Source organism: Hemiscyllium ocellatum, chromosome 2 (genome assembly GCF_020745735.1).
Source record: "Hemiscyllium ocellatum isolate sHemOce1 chromosome 2, sHemOce1.pat.X.cur, whole genome shotgun sequence".
Classification (NCBI taxonomy): Eukaryota; Metazoa; Chordata; class Chondrichthyes; order Orectolobiformes; family Hemiscylliidae; genus Hemiscyllium; species Hemiscyllium ocellatum.
In genome coordinates this window covers 38,516,027-38,522,276 of record NC_083402.1, presented here as the reverse complement: position 1 = coordinate 38,522,276, position 6,250 = coordinate 38,516,027, and the positions used below count along the sequence as shown (strand labels likewise).

Genomic DNA, 6,250 nt, shown 5'->3' with positions numbered 1-6,250 from the left:
CTGTGACTTATACTGACACGTATGTCATCTTGCGTTTTGATCGGATTCCGCGACGTGTTATGCAATGTTGTTTTATTTATAAATGCAACACTGCACACGAGTCCACCCTTGCTGAAGAAACCTTTGTGTTTATGTAAAAGCAAAAAATACTGCAAGTGCTGGAAATCTGAAACAAACCCAGAGAATACTGAAAGAACTCAGCAGGTCTGACAGCATCTGTGGAGCCAAAAAAATGAGTTAATGTTACAAGTCCGATATCACTCTTCTTTAAAACAAAGAATTACCTGTTTCTCGGCTGGCAGGCCTGCTTAATTTCTCCAGCCTTCTATGTGTTTGTTTGCATTGCTCTAAACCCTAACCATAATTTATCATCAATGAATTACATTTTAAACTTTTCAGATCTTTGGAATATTAAATGGACCAAGTATTGCTGCCAGAATTAAGGGAGTGAGTTAATGCACTTGTTGTTATTAATGTGCAAGTTATTTAGTCGCGTAATGAGAGGATGTCCTGTGAATTAGAAATATATGTGAGTTCCCAGACATGTTCTGTTGCTCTGCCATTAAGCTCATGAAAATACTGGTTCACACCCAACCTCCCCAAGTTTCGTGAATTTGACACATCTGCATATCATTTGTAAGTTAAGCTTATTGCAGAAAGTTAGGGTTGGAATTCAATGTTGTAAGAACATTCTTGGTGGTTAAATTATGTCCCTGAAATTCTTCTCTATCTCCCTGGCTCAGAAAGAGAGCTGTCTCATCCTGCAAATAATTGAGAGATTTTAAATTCTTTATTATTACTTTGTCTATTTTTCTCTATCTGTTTTTTTTTCTGTATTTCTCTTTTTGTGCTGCATTTAACAATTTCACTATTTATTTCTCCCTATTTCCCAGTCATTCAAATAAAGAAGTTAGATATAATAGTCCATCATTCAGTAGGCTCCCAGATGCCCTTTTGCCCATCCAGCAACTCATGGACAAAATATTTTCGAGCATAAAGAGAAGGAATAGATACTGATAGATGCTGTGAGATATCCCCTCCAGAAAAATCTAGATTGATGTATTCTAATCTCCCTTTACTGAGCCTGTTTGGACAGTTTAGTAAAATGTTGCTGACAGCTAAAGAACTAGGAGAACGGGCGTGTCACAATTTAACAAATAACCTTAGCAGTACAAAAATCTCAAGATATTGCACAGCAAGATTTAAATCAGAAAAACAAGGTCAGATTAGCACAGAGCCCATTCTCTAATCAGACCCCAGATAAAAAAAATTAATTTCATTTAAATGTGGTATATTGTCTTAAAGTTTGAACGTAGAACACTATAACTCACGAGCTATTCCAGACGAAGAGCTCATGCTCGAAAAGTCGACTCTCCTGCTCCTTGGCTGCTGCCTGACTGACTGTGCTTTTCCAGCACCACACTTTTTGACCCTGATCTCCAGCATCTGCAGTCCCCACTTTCTCCGTGGCCCACTATGTCTGTGCCAACCACGATGCCATTCAAAACAATCTTATCTGCCTACATTTGATCTGTATCACTCTATTCCCTGCCTGTTCATGTGTCTGTCTAGATGCCTCATATATGTTGCGATCGTATTTGCTTCTACACACCTCCCCAGTAGCATGTTCTAGGCATCTGTTAGCCTCTGCGTACAAAAGAAAATTCCCCCACATATGTCCTTTAAACATTCCCTTCTCACTTTAAAACTACTGGGTAAAATACTCCAATTATCCATGCCTCTCATAATTTTGCATACTTAGTAAATGCTGCACTTAAATGGCCATGTGATTCTATTTGTGCAAGACCACAACGGATAAGAAATGTGTAAGGCATATTACCAGAGCAAGACACTCACTATTACACCATCCTATGGAGATTATCTGTAAACATTTAGGGATTCTGACACGTACACCAATCAGAACTGGATGGATGCCATCTGCACAGTGGGTGGAGGATAGAGGGTTACTATACCTAGCTTTGACATTGCACGAGTCACAGAATGAGGAATTTTATCATTAATTAGCTTCACACACTCACTGGAAAAACATCCAACCTGAATCCCATGCTTTCTTCATTATAAATTCAGATTATAATTGTTCTTTGATTTTACTCATGCATTTCACTCTGTGTTCTCATAAATGAGGGAGCTGTGGTCAACAGCTCAAAAATTCTTAATTTGAATCTAATTTTGCAGGTGATTTAATCACAGAATTCTGCTTATGATACCTGATCAGGATAAAGAGATGACCATACCTGTAACAAGTCACTGCAATTAACTAACGTTGTTTGAAAATGTAATGGACTCATTGCAGTTCTTTTCCATTGCTATGATTGAGTATATTTCTGAGATGGTTCAAACTCATTCTCTGCAGGAAATCTGATTACAATTATTAGATGACATAGTGATGTGAATTCCTACTTATTGAGCTAGCCTCTCCTATATTAAGCTTTGGGGGGAAAGATGTGTTGACATATTTGGCCTGTGACTCTGGCTATTTCTTGTTCAGTGGTAGACATGTTGCTTGCAAATGTGGTTTGGAGGAATTAGTTTTAAATTTCTAAAAATTAAATCCTTCCTCTTTCTTTCAAGAAGTATTGAGAGTTATCTTGCAGTCCTTCCTCTGCTCTGACAAAGGACAGCCATTTACCAGTCAAGAAAGTAAGCATGTGATAGTGGATCACTGTATTGTTAATTGATAATTTTGCCCTGAAATATTGATGTGCCTAACATATTTCATATTCAGGTGTGGTTTTTTTTAAGATTACAGGCCCTTCAGCTCAACAAGTCCACACCGACCCTCCGCAGAACAACCCACCCAGACCCATTCCCCTACATTTACCCCTTTACTTAATTGACTATATTTAGCATGGTCAATTCACCTAACCAGCACATCTTTGTGATGTGGAAGGAAACCAGAGCACCTGGAGGAAACCCATGCAGACATGGGGAGAAGGTGCAAACTCCACACAGACAGTAGCCCGAGGCAGGAATTGAACCTAGGTCTCTGGTGCTGTGAGGCAGCAGTGCTAACCACTGTGCACAAACACGAATCATATCTCACATGGCCATTTAAGTGTAGCATTTACTAAGTATATAACATTACAAGATGCATGGATAGAGTGAATAATTTGAGTTTTTAGTTTTAAATCAGGACATCTAATTAAGATGTCCAAATTATGATATCTATTTTGTAGTGATCTCACTATCAATGCCAGGTAACTCTGTGATGTTGCACTTGTCACTTATTTTCTGCTTTGTTGTGTTTGAATTCTGAATCTGGATATTTGCACAGGGCTGCATTGAAAATTGTTTTCTTATTCATGACTAAATTTGACATTGTAATGTCCAAGATATGGATGTATCAATAATAGGATGGGTGTAAATTAAATGAAAATAGATATAAACTTTGTATGGTCTCAAGGCAGTGATGTTTATATTTATGGCATATGACGATATAAAACTTAAAAAACGCTGGTTTTACATGAGATAAAACTTCTCTTCACACAATGGTCGTATACCATATTAAGAGATACACTTTCCACAGTACCCACCTTATTGTGAGATTTTAAATTATAATGGTTGAATTGTATAATTAGTTTAAGAACAATGGTTTTGCATCCATGATATGTACAACTGGCCACTGCCAGCTTCCCATCCCCACTCCACTTCTCTGATAACTGAGTGGGCAAATGAGTCATACGGCGTGATTTGGATCCAAGCAGTAAAAGGAGGTCATAGATTTGATCCTTGTTAATAACATTTGGATTTTACTGTTGAAACAATTGCTGGGAGAGATGTTGGTTAGCTTAGTTGGCCGGACAACTGGTTTGTGATAGGCACTGTTGGTGCCAACAGTGTGGGTTCAATTCTCACATTGGCTGAGATTACCATGAAAGACTCTCCTTGTCAACCCTTGCTTGAGACGTACTTACCTTTAGGGTAAACATCCTCCAGTCATCTCTCCCTAATAAAAAATCAACCCTACGGTAGAGTAGGATTAAAGACAACTTTACTTTTTGCATTTAAATTGCAAGGGAGGAGCAAAATTGACCTAAATTCAAATTGGACAGGGGCCATTGGGAAGATATTCTGGAGAGAAAAAATGTGAAGCTGACATTGTGTTCCTGTGCAATCTTAGTATTGGCTGCTTGCCAGGTTTTTCTGTCCTACTTAATAAACAGTAAGGTTTTACATACCGCAGCAGCTCATCATTAAAGAATAGAGAGATTGTGTGATAATTTCCCTTCCTGAACTGTTAAAATATTGCTTGTTTCAAAGTAAGACTTGTTATGGAAGGACATCCTTTGAAATAGATGGTTACAGAAATCTACAAGTACTGTTCGCTGAGCTGCATGGCATTATACAGTAGTATAGAATTTTAAACAAAACAAAAGCCATACTGGCACAAAACTTAAATGTGCAAAAAGAAAGAGACTATGTGATTACCCCCATCTTCAATTCCTGTTCCTGTTCTTACCACATTTCCCTTTCTGCTTCTAGCTATTCTCTCTGTTACATCATTTCATGTTTTGGCTGCTCTTACTCTGTTTTTCTCTCCTTTTTAAGATTAGTGCATGGTCATAAAGATTCCATTATCTTTGAAAATACAATCTCCATGTCTTTTACATATATGATTCAAATTTTGTGCTGCCAGGCTAATGTCCTGGCAACAATACACATTTATTGTTTCAAAGTCATATTCCTCTGAAATGTTTTGTTCAAAATCTTTGCTTTCCAATGATCTTGCTTTCGTACAGCAGTTCATCTCTTTTTTTAATCTGTTTATGACCTTTGGTGACATTTACTACCTATTCAGAATTAGCCAAAGAAGTTGGTGGTGAACTGTTCTTGAACAGTGTTGTGCATATGGTATGTGTATAATGGTAATATTGATTGTAAGAAATTCCAGTATTTTGTCCCAGTAATGATTGGGGATTGATGCTTTATTTTCATGTAAAGATAGTGTGTGGTTAAGAGGAAAATTTGCAAGTGGTAGTGTACCCTACTTCTAGGCTTGCTGGTTTTGGAAGGTTTTGCCAAAGAAGCTTTACTGGATTACTGAAATACATGTAGTGGATGTTACACATGCAGCCACATTGTATTGGCAATGATGAGTTTGAATGCTTAAATTGATGGGTAGGTACCAATCAAGCCAATGCTTTGGCTTGACTGGGGATGAATTTCTTGAATGTCATTGGAGCTACATTTATTCAATAAATGAGTATTCGACCACATTCCTCATTCATTTTGTACATCATGGAGGGACTTTGGTGAAGTAGGTGGTGAGTTACTTCTCACAAAATATCCAGCCTCTGACCTGCCTTGAGCCACAGCATTTTATAAGGTTCATTTAAAGTTTTGATGAACGATAATTTACAGGATGATGTGGGAAATTCAGTGACAAAAAATATATTGAGTTTGAAGGGAATAGACTCTGGTGCTATCTGGTTAGAGGTGACAATTGTTTATCGATTGTGGTGTAGATTGCAACTTATTACTTGGCAGCCAAAACATGAATGTTATGCATGCCTCATTGCATATGAGTATGGATTGCTTTACCATCTGAGGTTTTGTGAATGGTTTTGAATACTTCGCAAACATAAGTGAACACCCTCTTCATTCACTTAGTGATGGAGCAGATGAAAGTGTTTAGGTTTAAGCTGCTTTCCTGAAGAATTCGTACATTGATGTCCTGAGGCTGACATGATTGACCTCCAAGAACAACAATCATCTTCCACTGTGTGAGAACTCCAGTCAGTGGAGATGTTTCTTCCAATTCCATTAATTTCAATTATATGAAGATTCCTTGATACTTTCCTGATGTCAAGGGCAATAAACATCGCTTCACTCCCCTAATTCAACTCTCATGTCTATGTTTGGCTCCAAACTGAGCACCAGAAAGCAGGTTATTGTTGATTAAACACTGTTTAATAGCACAATTGTGAAACTTTCTCTCGCATTGCCTATGGATTGAGAAAAAACTGACTTAAGTAGTTGGTCAGATTCAATTTGTCCTGCTTTTGCTGGATAGAAGAAATTATTTTGTTCCTGGTGTTGGTCTCTATTTAGAGGATAGAAATAGCTCTAATTTTCTCGGGGGTTCAGCAGAATTAACTATAGGAATCAAAATACCTCTGGAGTTTCTCTGCCTACTTATGAGGTGGCCAATTTGTTTTTTTTTGTTTACAGGATGTGGACACCACTGGCGAGGCCAGCATTTACTGCCCATCCATAATTGCCTTTGAGA

At 37.8% G+C, this 6,250-nt stretch overlaps 1 protein-coding gene across 2 annotated transcripts in view; it reads left to right on the top strand.

Annotated features, from left to right (window-relative positions):
* The window catches only part of polk (polymerase (DNA directed) kappa), a 75,601-nt gene that overhangs the window by 432 nt on the left and 68,919 nt on the right, over positions 1–6,250 (top strand). Inside the window, exon 1 of one of the 2 annotated variants that reach the window (XM_060835879.1) lies at positions 2,484–2,661. The exons of the other annotated variant lie outside the window; for it this stretch is intronic. The gene's annotated coding sequence lies outside the window, so the exon portion shown is untranslated. Of the gene's footprint in view, positions 1–2,483; positions 2,662–6,250 lie in introns of those variants that run through there. 2 annotated transcript variants of the gene reach the window in all.